This window comes from Myxocyprinus asiaticus, chromosome 36 (genome assembly GCF_019703515.2).
Source record: "Myxocyprinus asiaticus isolate MX2 ecotype Aquarium Trade chromosome 36, UBuf_Myxa_2, whole genome shotgun sequence".
Classification (NCBI taxonomy): Eukaryota; Metazoa; Chordata; class Actinopteri; order Cypriniformes; family Catostomidae; genus Myxocyprinus; species Myxocyprinus asiaticus.
This window is the reverse complement of record NC_059379.1, coordinates 38,354,144-38,367,973: the sequence shown is the minus strand read 5'-3', so window position 1 is coordinate 38,367,973 and position 13,830 is coordinate 38,354,144. Positions and strand designations below refer to the sequence as shown.

General features: G+C 40.2%; 1 pseudogene; it reads left to right on the top strand.

The window, feature by feature from the left end:
• The first annotated feature begins 3,492 nt into the window (after positions 1-3,492).
• LOC127427221 (interferon regulatory factor 9-like) lies at positions 3,493-13,720 on the top strand (annotated as a pseudogene).
• The last annotated feature ends 110 nt before the right edge of the window (positions 13,721-13,830 follow it).

Genomic DNA, 13,830 nt, shown 5'->3' with positions numbered 1-13,830 from the left:
CATTTTCAGCTCAATAGCAATAATTCGTCTCAATAGTAAGAGCAAACTGATTAAAAAAAATAAATAAATAAATAAAAAGGGCCATCAGTTGGACCCTTTTTTATTTTGGAATGCAGAAGTGAATGGGAGACCACGTGAAATATAATTTCTGCGTACCCATTTGCTCCCATATATCAAAATAAAACAAAAAAATCCATAAAAGGGAGAAATTAGAGCGCACTGGATTACATCAGTCAGAAGAAAGATGCCAAACTAGCTTTCACTCCCTCAGCAGCTGAATTGGTAACCCCATCGCAGCTGTTGTAACTGTTTTTGTACATTTATTCCAGGCTAATATAGCACAAGGTTTAATGCTACAATTTTACACATTTTGTTTTACTGAAAATTTACTAAAAGTAAAAGTTACTTTTCTCATCGCTGTTGAAAATAGACCAATCGCAGAAAAATATATTTCTTAATAGTTTTACAGTGAACGCAAGCAATGTTTGAGTCGGATGTATGAACCTCGCAATAAATATGTTTATTAATTTAATGTCTGTTATATTAATGGACAAATATATCCAACTACAATGAAAGTGAGGAGATATGATGCTCTATAGGGGATTCCACTGTGTGGCACGGAGGGCCCCCTGCAGGTGTTAAATCTTATCAGCCTTGTGAACAGCGCTGTTCAATCCACTGCTTTACCTTCAAGTGACTTCTAAAGCGAAAAGTGTGGAACAGACTGCGAGCTCCACAGCCTTTCTGTAGAGGAGCGAAACTAACATACATGATGATTTTCTCCAGTGATTTTCGCTAGAGAGTTTAAACAAATGTAATGTTGTCGGCAATAGATTTAGAGTTTGTAGTTGCAGAAGAGACAAATCTGCTTTTCTATTTTTTATTTATTGTCCAGGCATTCATTTTTAAAGAGATAATCAGTGTATAAGATATGAGGGTATTTTTGGAGCAAAACAACTGAGCACCTGTGACAGTGGAATTTGTAGTTGTAGGTTTTAGCCACACATGTGTATCAGTAAATTTTAAGTCACAGAGAAAAATGTTTTAAGAGACAGCATAACAGTTACACCTTCTCAAATTCTTCATTACAGGTGCACAAATCCTATTCTACGAATCACAGATTTATTACAGGTGCACAAATCCTATTCTACGAATCACAGAAACTCATACGCTCACATATTTGCTACAGTTGCTGCAGTGAATATGGTGCAAAACACATTCACACACCCGCATCAAAAAATTTGAAGTCACGGACAAATTTTGCTCATCCGCAAATCCGAATGTGAATTCATCCAATGAGAGTTGTATACTTGTAGAATATTTTCTCACAAAATATGTTTTGGATATTTTTCTAGCACAAACACAAGTACATTACTACAACTGCTTGAATCTGCTGCTACGAGTCTCAAACACTGTTTTTCACTTGCAAATGACAAGTTTCGCTCTCCCTTTTGCAGCACATATCCAGTGACTCACTGCAGCTTCCAATTTCGGGACTGCTTCCTTATGGGAGTAATAATTACTAGACAAATTGCCTACTGTAGTGCAAACTCTGACATCCCTATACTTACTATGGTATTCCTATAAAAATTGCTATCCACCAAAAACAAATAAAAAGAGAAAAAACATGGTACCCATGGTTTTCTGACCATGGTAAATTCTCATAAGGGTAATCTTACATTAGGTGCATACTTATGATACTCACCTGCGAAGACTCACCCTGTTCTGTCATTTTTCTAGAAGGTAAAGCAGAGGAGAATATAAGGAATAAATCGTTTAATATGAGGGTATCATTTAATATGAGATGACTGAATAGCAAACTTAACAGTGCAGGTAGTCTAGCAGTGTTTCCCACAGGATTTTGTGAGACTATGGGGTGGACCTCCGACCCTCTAGGGGGTGTCCGGGGGCATGCTCCCCTGTAAGACATTTTTTTACATTTTAAAGTTAAATACTTCCATCTGGTGCACTTTGAGAGCAAAATTAAGAGGCTAGTGTTGTGCTCTTGTAAACAATTTTGTGCTCTTAAAGCTGCAGTAGGCAACTTTGAAATAAATCGAATTGTGAGAAATAGCGCCCCCAATTCTTCCCCATATGCATGATGCTCTTCTCCCCCAGCCAGGGTTTAATTGACAGCTGTTCACAAACAGAGCCAAGGCCTGCCTTCCCAAAAGCGATTGGCTAAAATTAGCTAGATTGACACTACCCAACCCACAGTTTTCACTCAGAGCTAGAGTCTGTGGTGCTAACTAATCTCTCACAGGGTACAAACTAGGGATGTCAGTTTCAGCTTATTATCTTTTAACGTTACCTCAGACTGCTAACAATAGCTAGCTAGTGAAGCCGTAAGCAGTGTAACGTTATGCCAATTAACCTAGTAACGCTAACGTTAATTTACGTTAATCATTCTAACTTCAGCAGTAATATTATCTGTTTGCTCTTGTACACTGATGATGATAAATTGTGTGTGGAGTAGTGTATAAATTCAGTGGATATATTTAATGTTAGTTAACGTTACTTACCTCAAAGATTTGTCATCCTCCTCAACCAAATAATGTTAGACGGCTCCAGGAATACTCAAGTGCATATATCTGCGAGTGTGTGTGAGTGCGTGAGTTTACAGCAGCAGGTGAGGAGCTGACTGAACTGACTGCAGCTGACTGCCGTGCGAGAGAGCGCACAAAACACAACCTTTTATTTTATGTTATTATGAGACTGAGAAGTGCAAAAATATTTTAGATGAGAAGTGTAAAAATGTTTTCGGTTCATTATGAGACCGTGGCGGGGCAAATTAGACTGTGGCGGGCCGCCAGAGTTTAGTCAATTAATGGGAAACACTGAGTCTAGTGTTAGCTTACCTTTCGTGAAACAAAAAAGGCTAATCTAACTAAGAAACACTGATTTCCAACCGTAGCTGACCAGCGCGCATATTTAAACTATAAACAAATGTATAACGGTGAGTGATTTCAGAAAAAGAATGAAAAAACATACCTTAAATGGTATTTGCTACTGCCAGCTCAGGAAGATGCTCATGGAAGTTTTTTTTTCCTACTCGTTCGGTCGCGAAGTTCCGCTAATGGATAGGCACCCAGACTAGCTCTTCTGATTGGCCAAAATTCTCTGATCTCTGATCTGGGCCCGCTGCTGCCTCTGCAGATGCACAAATCACTTTTGCTCCATATTTTACATAGATATGTGGTGCAAAAGGGAGAGTTCAAATTTACTGATACACATGTGTGGCTAATCTCTACAACTACAAGTTCCACTGTCACAGGCGCTCAGTTGTTTTGCTCCAAAAATATCCTCATCATAAGACGTACAAAAAGGGCAGTTGATGTGCCATGGTACAGTCCCATGGTAGTATCACGGTACGTTTTGTTAAGAATAAGTTGAACTGACAATTTCTCTTCCCTGTCAAAATTGACTATATGTGAAACTATTTGTGACTATCTCAATGATGAAATCAGCCGCTGTCAATCATGCGTTTTTCAGATGGCATCTGGAAGGATTCGCTCCACGCGTCGCCTGCGGTCCTGGATAGTGGAATAGGTGTGTGTGTGTGTGATTTAACTTTTGCCTTTAATACAATACATGTCAATAGAACCTGGGCCAGTTTTAGCATTTTGTGGGCCCTAAGCAGATTTTCTGCAGGTATACCTAACCAAACACACCCAACACCAATAACTAAGCAAGCTTTTGCAAAAATATAAAGCTTAAAGATGCAAAACTATCAACTGCACTTTAATGGCACAGATATAACTGCTTCAGAAGTACAAAAATGAAAGAAAATAATTTTTAAACTAACCAAACACCAATCACATGCACAAATTAATACATGTTTTTAAGTCTAAGACTGTGCAGTTGAATAAGAAAGAATTAAATTACCAAATCAAGGTAAGGTAGATGCTGTTTACACTTTTAAAGAAAGCAAAAGAAACAAGACAGATAAATCTTTGATGTTGGCTTGACAAAGTTTAGTTTAGTTTAAACTAGTTTTAAAAGTTTTAAGTTTGAAGATTAAACGCACCTTAAAGTCAGAGAAACAGCCAGCTATGTATATATATATATATATATATATATATATATATATATATATATATATATATATATATATACGCCCCCACACCTTGGGCATGCCCTCGTTTTGCATAATTCCGCCTTCCGAAGATACCATTGGACCGTTGGGATTGTCATCAAGCAGAAGAGCAGCAGTGCGTCTTCTCAGGGTTGTCAAAAATAACAGTAGCAAAATATTCCATTCCATAAAAAAAAAATCACTTTCAGGACATTTAAAGCAAAATAATGGTGCATTCATAGCATTTCAGAATTACAGTAATTACAACATTCCGAAAAAAGCTTTCATGTTGTAACGATTAAGTAAGTATTTTGGAGAAAAAAAAACAAAACAAGAAAAAATATTTCTATGGTTTTGAACTATTTCAAACTTATAACTGATATTGGGAAATTGCTGACTGTCCTCAATTTTCATTATACATGCATTTAATGTCCATTAATACATTTCTAAGCTAATTTTGTGATATACTGTGATTGTTATTTTACTGCTTATGTGAATGCATGTACCGCGATGGCTTCTCCCCCCAACTTACAGACTGACTTGACACACTTGTTGGCAGACTCTGATTCCAGACAGAGACATAGGCTACCACAGTGTGCTGTTGTGAGATTGGAAAATCAGGTAGAGCTTCTACAGGCTGAAGTATCTGTGCTTCAACAATGCCTCAGTGACTCTCTTAAATTGCAGCAGAGCATATTGAAACGCTTTGGACGTCCTGAGGTTGCCACCTCTACTGCGCCACATGCACAGCCACCTCCTCTGGCCAGTTCTGCACCACACAACTGTGTTCCACCAGCCCAGACTCCATTGCAAGGTATGGCTACTAATAATGTTCCCTTTAAAAATGTGACTTGCTTACCAAAATCCAATTCCACTGATATGAGTAACACAACCAGAATGCTCGCATCTGTGCTTTACCAGTCAAGACTTGAGCCACCTCTGTTTTCAGGGGAAGGAAAAATATGCGCTGAAGACTGACTTCTTCAGGAAAGTCTTTCTTCCCTCTGATAATCAGGAACAAATAATGAGAGATATCTTTTATCGGATGCAAAGCCCAGAGGAGCCTCTCCCTACTTTTGTGGCTCACATGCTGAGTGAGTTCAAAAAACTAAAAAACCCTCCCCCTGAACAAGAAAAATAGACCTTATATGTAAACATGCTCTTGAGAAATGTAGAGTTGCACTTTATGGAACTTCTGTCTCCTCAGACATGAATCTTCTTCTGAGGGCTCACGAGCTCCATGTGGTTCTGGCACCAAGTATCAGTTACTCTCCTACAGCGCAGACCAAAGCTAAATCTAGCAAAGAGGTCTACTGTTTCAAATGCTCGCAACCTGGATTCACTTCTCGCACATGTCCAAATTGCAACTCTCCACGGTGAACTCATACCCAACTGAAACCCCTGATACGTGTCCTAAACCTCCACTTGACACACTAGATACAAGCCAAACTGTAAGCAGTAATAGAGCGGGAGGCAATCAGTTTATCAGGCAAAAGGGAAACTCCAAAGGAGGGAGGACAATTCATGGAGGCAGTCCTCCCTCCAGAAGATAAGTTTGCCTCACCTGACAAATGCGCCCACCTTCAACCACCCTGTACTTTGTCATGTGGAGGATCCCACACCGACTTCCTTTTGGAACACTCCATTCAGAGTAAAAATTAACCTACACGGCCAATTATTAGATGCTGCACTTGACACTGGTGCATCACTCTCTGCTGTGCAGGCAGACATAGTTCGGAATCACACCTCAACCTTAGTCTTCATGAGAAAGTTGAGGAAGCGTGTTTGACTAAAGCAGAGAAAAAGCAACAGAGCTGCTCAAACTTTTCAGACCTTTTTGATGGTTACTTAGGCCGCACGTCTCTAACAGAGCACTTCATAGACATGGGTCACTCCAAGCCAGTCCACCTTCCTCCGTATCGAACCTCCCCAGCCAAAAAGCAGCTGACAGAGGATCAAATTGAAAAGATGTTAACGGAAGGCATCAAACCGGCATTAGGCCCTTGGGCCGCCCCTGTTGTAATCATACAAAAACCTTTTGGTGAACCATGATTCTGTGTGGATTATCGTGGCCTAAACCAATTTACCATGAAAGACTCTTATCCATTACTGAGAGTAGATGAGTCACTTGACTTCCTTTTCTAGAGGAACATTTTAACCACAATTGACCTTGCTCAAGCCTATTGGCAGGTCACAGTAGCAAAGGAGTCAAGACTAAAGACCGCCTTTGTTTCGCATTGTGGGCTATTCCAATTCCGTGTGCTTCCTTTCGGCTTGTGTAATGCGCCAGCGACATTTCAAAGACTTATGAACAGTGTCTTGGCTGGCCTTATTTATAAGTCTTGCGCGGTCTACCAGACGACATTGATGTGGCTTCGCCCAATTTCAAACAACACCTCACTGATCTTAATGAAGTTATTTCAAGGCTCAAATATGCTGGGTTGACCATTAAACTCGCCAAATGCCAGTTTTGTCGCAAATAACTTACCTTCCTTGGGTACTGCATATACCCATGTGGAATCCTGCCTGACCAGGACAAAGTGAAAGCTGTAACGGACTTTAAAACCCCTGTCAATGTGAAGCAAGTGAGACGATTTCTGGGCTTAACAAGCTACTATCGCCATTTTGTCAAAGACTATGCCCGCCAAGCCGAACCGCTGTTGGCACTCACCAAAAATGATGTTCCCTTTGTGTGGGACAGTACCTGTGAACGTGCCATGGATGTCCTGAAAGAAAAATTTACATCTGCGCCTGTTCTAAATTTCCCTGATTTCACTCTCCTTTTCTTCATTCATGCTGATGCCTGTGATGCAGGACTGGGAGCTGCTTTGATGCAGAGAGATAATCTCGGCAGAGAAGTGGCCGTGGCGTATGCAGGCAGAGCACTGCATAAATCAGAGAAACTTTATTCCACTCCTGAAAAAGAGTGCTTGGCCGTCATCTGGGCCCTAGAATACTTCAGCCCATATGTTGAGGGTCTCCATGTCACAATTTTCACAGACCACAGTGGCCTTAAGTGGTTAATGTCCCACCCCAACCCCGCTGGCTCGGTGGTCTCTATGTCTTCAGGATTTCGATTTTGACATTGTCCATACACCGGGGTCAAGAAATAGAGTACCGGATGCGCTGTCTAGGAAACCCCTGACGAGTGATGATCCTCCAGTTGACCTCCTTCCTGACTACGCTGTAATAGGTGGTCTCGATCTTTGTGCCCTGTCTCCGGTGATGCTTGTGGATCAGTCTCATTTATGACAGTTACAGCTTAATGATCCAGTCACAGGAGAACTCCTCCGTGAACATGAGAGTACAACTCAAGCGGGAAAGGACACTGATGATTCTCTTTGGTATTCCGTTCAGGATGGCCTGCTGTACTATAATGACCCCAAAGTGGCTTGCAGCATCCATCCCCTGAAATGCCTAAGGCTGTATGCCCCTACAGCTTTCAGAGGAACCTTGTTAAGATATTACCATGATCACCCAACTGCTGGTCACCTGGGAGTAACAAAGACTATGGCCCGACTGAAACTCAGATTCTTCTGGCCTAAAATGGCATCTGAAGTAAAGAAATATGTGATCTCTTGCGCAGTCTGTCAACTAAGACAAGCCAGAGAAAGCCTGCTGGGCTAATGGTCCCTATATCTTGGTCTTTGTTGACTACTTTTTGAAGTGGGTGGTTATCGTTGCTGTGAGAGAAGCTACAGCACATTTAGCATCTAGCAAACTGTTGAGCAAAGTGTTTGCTCATTATGGTACCCCCACTTACCTTATTTCAGACAGAGGGTCCCCTTTTGTAAGTGACTTATTTGAGGAGATCCTCTCTGCCCTAGGAACAGAGCATAGACTCACAACTGCGTATCACCCCCAGACTAATGTAACAGAAAGGGTGAATCGGATTTTAAAGACAGCGATTCGTGCTTATGTGAGTGATAAACACACCACCTGGGACCGATATATCCCTCAAATCTGCTTTGCTCTGAAAACGGCACCACATGAGAGTACGGGCCAGAGCCTGTCCATGTTGTTGTATTGGAGGGAGATGGACACTCCACTGGACCTGATTACTCAGCCTGCCTGTGACAGCATAGAGGAACCTGGAATTCCCTACCCTGAGAATTTGAGATTGTCTTTGTGGGATGCGCATGATCATGCAAGAGCGGCCCTGAATAGCAGCCACGACAAATGGAACTTATTCCATGACAAAGGACATCGCTCTGTTTTTTTATGCCATTTATGTCCTTGTCAGAGTAAAGATCCATCCAAAGTCAGATGCCTGGCCAATTTTACAGCTAAACTTGTACCCCTGTACATTGGTCCATAATGATTCACTCAGGTCTTGTCAGATGTGAGTTACAGACTCGAAAAGGTGGATACAGGAAAGGATGCTGGGGTCTTCCATGTAGTAAACATGCAACCTTTCCACACATGGGACTCGTGCAATGGTCATACACAAAATGAGCTTCAGCATGTGAATGAAACCTTCCATGAGGAATGGGAGAAAAATTTGCTGGGGACACAAAGGAGCAAGAATCAATTTCAGGCCCCTTGTGTTTCTCTGCCTACTGAGACTGTTGATAACTGTGACAATTTCACTGACATTGATTGTTCTGTTCAAGTCCCTGACTCAGACACTGACGTGTCTAACCAAAATGTGCAACTTCCTGACTTTGAAGTTGACCTTCAAGGCCGTTGTTACTACCTAAGACCTAGACTGGCCCTAGAATCACCTTGGAGTGGTCAACAAAGAGGTGGACTAACAAGTATCACAATGACAGGCTGAACCTTAAGTGATGATTTGATGGTTTGTCTTTATGTGCCAAATGTTCCTAATAACATGTTTTTTTTGGATAGGTGAAGAAAATAGAATATGTTCTTTGTTCATTTCTTTAGGATATGTTGTCTTGTTGGGACTTAGAAGATAATTTTTTTTTTTTTTTTTTAATTGTTATTTTACACACATGACGTAGATACACAAGTTTTTTGTTTTTGTATGTAATGTATCTTTGGAAAGCATACTGTGTGTTTGTGTGGCTTGTACTGTCATGTATGGTGGTTATTAGCCTGTGTGTAAAACATTGCATGGTTTTAACAGATTTCCAAGTGTCCATGTATGGCTCTGGATTTTAACACTTGTTCCTATGTTGTGTATGGCTGTGGACAGCCTTTTCTTTCCTGCGGGGAATCTGTAACGATTAAGATAGTGTATTTACATGCATTCTATTAGTATGAAGGGTACCTTTAAGACGCTGACCATCTCATTTGCATGTGTGTGCTGTGTGATTAGAGAGACTCAGTCTGTGTGCAGGTGCAGGAGGATGATGACCGATCTGCTCTCCCTGACCTTTATTATACTTTTATATTTTGTGACGCTAATGGTTTAATTCTCTCATGTATGAGAAGAGTGTACAGCTTGTGTATCTACCATTAAATGTGTGGAATACATACTTTTGCTGTTTGGCTCCGTGATTTGTCGGACTAAACCATTTATCTCCGGGTAAAAGAGTTACAACATCTTCGTAGAACTCGTAATTACAAGTGGTAAAATCTGAATTCTGTGACTTCCAACTTGATGGTGGTGATGTCATGTAAAAAGAACCAATTTGGCAGCGGCCTCAACAGTTGAAGGTAGTGAACATATTTCTGTTTGATATGTCATTTTATTTATTTTATTTGTTCTGTTCTTAAACATTTTGTAAGAACATACAGAGATAGAGGTGAATTAATTAATTATTGCTGTAATAAACATTTAGCTGTTATCAGCAATAGAGTTGTTTTAGCATTATAAATGTTGCCATAGAATCAAATAGTTATGAGGTCTGAGAACGTGAATAGCTTCGCGTAGAATCTACCAGTTGCCATCTCGTAATTACAGTAATTCTGACATGACGTGAATGCACCATAAATGCCTTGTGTGGACTTGTTAACGTTTGAATTTTTTGACAGTTTGAATAGTCTTGGCCTGTTTGAACATTCCATCAGTGTATGTCTATGGAGTTTTTTGGAATATTTAATCTGATTATTCACTAAAGGAAAACCATAAATCCAATAATTTACGCAAGTTGTGTAGGGCCCCCGATCTGACAGGAAGCATAGTGGCCCCTACACTGTCAAAGACATTTCTTATTAAGCAAACATAACCATAACTGTAAAAAAAAAAAAAAAAAAAATATATATATATATATATATATATATATATATATATATATATATAATAAATATATATATATAAAATTTTATTTTTTATATATTATAATAATATAATAATATAATAATTATTATAATAATTCTTTCCTTTCCGAGATATGTAACGTAGAAGAAAGACAGAGCTATGGTTTTGAAGCAAAGCTACCCATCAGTCAAGAGCAGAAAAAAGGAGAACAGAGCACCTAGAGTGTGAAACGTTCTGCATCGATTTTGAAAGCTTCTCATTTACTTGCAAGTCAGCCTTCCTTATATGGCTTTTTCATAGGCGTGGATTATGATAATTGTGAATGACCGTATATGCTTCCCCAATTTACAAATGTTTGGAATTCAGTAGCACACACACATTTTTACTTACAAATCTAGGGTGTGCACAGCGTTTGTTGAGGCCCAGTGTGTGTAAATAAACAACACTATCAGCGGGTACAATTAATCAGTCTGTTACACATCGACAGAGCAACACATTCTGTTTTTATGGTTGTGTGTGTGTGTGTGTGTGAGATCAGTGTTTCATAGTTATTTGATGTTAGTGCTGTTTATTGTTGTGTGTGTTTTGGGCTGTAGGTGAACAGTGGGAAGTATCATGGTCTAGAGTGGGATGACCCTGAAAAGACCTTGTTCCGTATCCCTTGGAAAGATGCAGGAAAACAAGATTTTTGGAGTGAGGAAGATGCAGCTATTTTCAAGGTGCAATTGTGTGTGAAATGTCATTATTTGGTCATGATATACAGTTTATCAAACAGTAAATACAGTAAATAGTGCTGATTCATATGTTACAGTTAACTTGCACACAGGTCACACAAGCCAGCAACTTGGCTGATACAGGCCCAGTCCCAAATGGCACTCTACACCCTTGGGGCCCCCTTCCGACTCCAGATTTTGGTGACGTAAGTGAGTGCAGACCGATGGGGCACTAATCAGCAAGTCCATGAGGGTGCATGAAAGGGATCTTTTTCTATTTTTATTCAAAGTCCTAAAAGTGTGCATTTGGAACAGACTTCAAGGCTTCAATCAGATGACGCATTTTTATTGCATGCAGGTGCTTAAAAAGTCAAATGTATAGAAAGGAGAACATACATCTCACACACCGCCATAGATCTTCTTCGGGTTATGTATCGCCAGTACAGGGAATGTTGCTGTTTAAATAAATATAATGAATCTTGCAAGTTACAGCTATGTGCAGGAACATCCTCCCTCATGTCTTAAAGGAATATTCCGGCATTTGTGGCATAATGTTGATTACCACAACAATTAATTTCGACTTGTCCCTCCTTTAGAAAAGAAGCAAATATCGAGGTTACAGTGAGGCCAGTTTCTGGAGGGTTTAAAGGCAGAAACGTGAAGCTTATAATTTTATAAAAGCACTTACATGAATTCTTCTGTCAAAACTTGTGTATTATTTGAGCTGTAAAGTTTTTTAAATGGTCATTTTTCAGTCATTTTAGGGTTTGTTGACATTACATCATCATGGCAACAAAGTTGTAAAATTGGCTAAACGTTTACACGAAAAGGTTAGTATGTGATATTATCACACTAAAATCATCTTTACATGCATATCCTTTATGTCTTGTGGCTATACTTTTGAAACAGTGAGTAGTATAACGTTAAAACATTTGCCCCCATTCATTTCTATTGTAAGTGCCTAACTATAAACCAGATTTGTGCTTTTTTTAAAGAATAGGAGGGGCAAGTCAAAATAGATTTTTGCAGTAATCAATATTATGCCACGAATGCTGTCTATTGAGCTTGACTTTTAGTGAACCCGGAATATTCCTTTGTTTTAGCAACTCACAATAATGCTAAAATCCTCTTTGAAACAGTGATAGCATATGTTTAGTTTAAAGTTTCTTACTTTATGAATGCAAAACTTTCCCAAGAAAAACTATTTAGAAGGAACAGAATGTGAGTGATTCCATCTTTGGTAAACTGAATAAAACAGCATTTTTTAAACCAATTATACACGTCAAACTAAAAAGTGATGCTATACTCAAAAGAAAAGAAAGAGATCCGGGGAAGTTTTGAATTCATAAAGTTCAAAAAGAGAAACTTCATTTGAAATTAATATTAAATTCTTACTTGACATCGCCTCGTCCACAATGATTTTACCTCTGGTGCTAAACTCCAGTCTGCTGTGATTGGTCAAGAGGATAAGCAGTGTGGACTGTTGGGTAGTAGACCGCTGTGGATCTCGCACTGATGCAGGCTCAGCCGAAGGGCACATCAAGAGCACAAAGGAGGTTCTCGTGAGCACCTTCTGAGCACAAAATGTAAAATGGGACATCCTACGGTCATGTGGACTTTTTAAAATTGTGCAAATTAAGGCCACGAGACCGCAAGTCCACATCAAGTGTGCCATTTGAGATGCGGACATTGAAAGGTATCTTATGAGCTCTTAGTCATCTATAGTTTGCAAGTCTGTACACATGACCTAGATTTCCAAGCATTAAGATTAAAAGTTGACGGGGACCTGGGTAGCTCAGTGGTAAAAGACGCTGGCTACCACTCCTGGAGTTCACTAGTTCGAATCCCAGGGTGTGCTGAGTGACTCCAGCCAGGTCTCCTAAGCAACCAAATTGGCCTGGTTGCTAGGGAGGGTAGAGTCACATGGGGTAACCTCCTCGTGGTCACTTTAATGTGGTTCGTTCTCGGTGGGGCGCGTGGTGAGTTGAGTGTGGATGCCGCGGTGGATGGCGTTAAGCCTCCACACACGCTATGTCGTAGCAACGTGATCAAGCCACGTGATAAGATGCGCGGATTGGCGGTCTTAGACGCGGAGGCAGCTGGGATTCCTCCTCCACCACCCGGACTTAAAAATGCATAGGGAATTGGGCATTCCAAATTGGGTGAAAAAAATAAAATAAAATTTAAAAGTTGACAAAGTATAGAATAGGTTATTAATACACTGAAGAAAACACACACACTTATACACACAAAAACAAAACATTTGTGTGTGTAGTGAACACAGTCTTTGTTAAACTACATTATAAAGTCTTATTTTAGGCCAGTGCGTGTTTAATGATATGCTTATTTACCGTATTTAATTCTTAATTTTGTCTTGTCTGATGGCAGGCTTGGGCTGAGTTTAAAGGGAAGCTTTTGGAGGATGGAAGTTCAGACCCTGCGTCCTGGAAAACTCGCCTTCTCTGCGCTCTCAACAAAAGTCCAGAGTTCATTAAGGTCACTGAAAGGTCACAGCTGGACATCTCAGAGCCGTACAAAGTGTACCGCCTCATTCCGCTTGAAGATCAAGGTAACGAAATATTATGACACACATTCATATGTAATATGAGTTTGATTGATTTCAGTATCTGTGTGCTGACTCTAGTGAGTGCATGCAGGAACTGTTGTTGTTCATTTCCTCAAGTGTTTCATCTGTTCACAGGTGTGATGAAAGTGACAGGAAGTCCAGCAAGCCGCGAGGAGCAGCAGGAGACACAGGGACTCTGAGAAAGATGAACACATCACATGCAAAAAGATCAAAGGGGAGGTCACTGCAATGCAGCCAGTCAGCATGGTAAAAACATCCAGCCAATCAGAGCTGGTCATTGAGGAGCTGG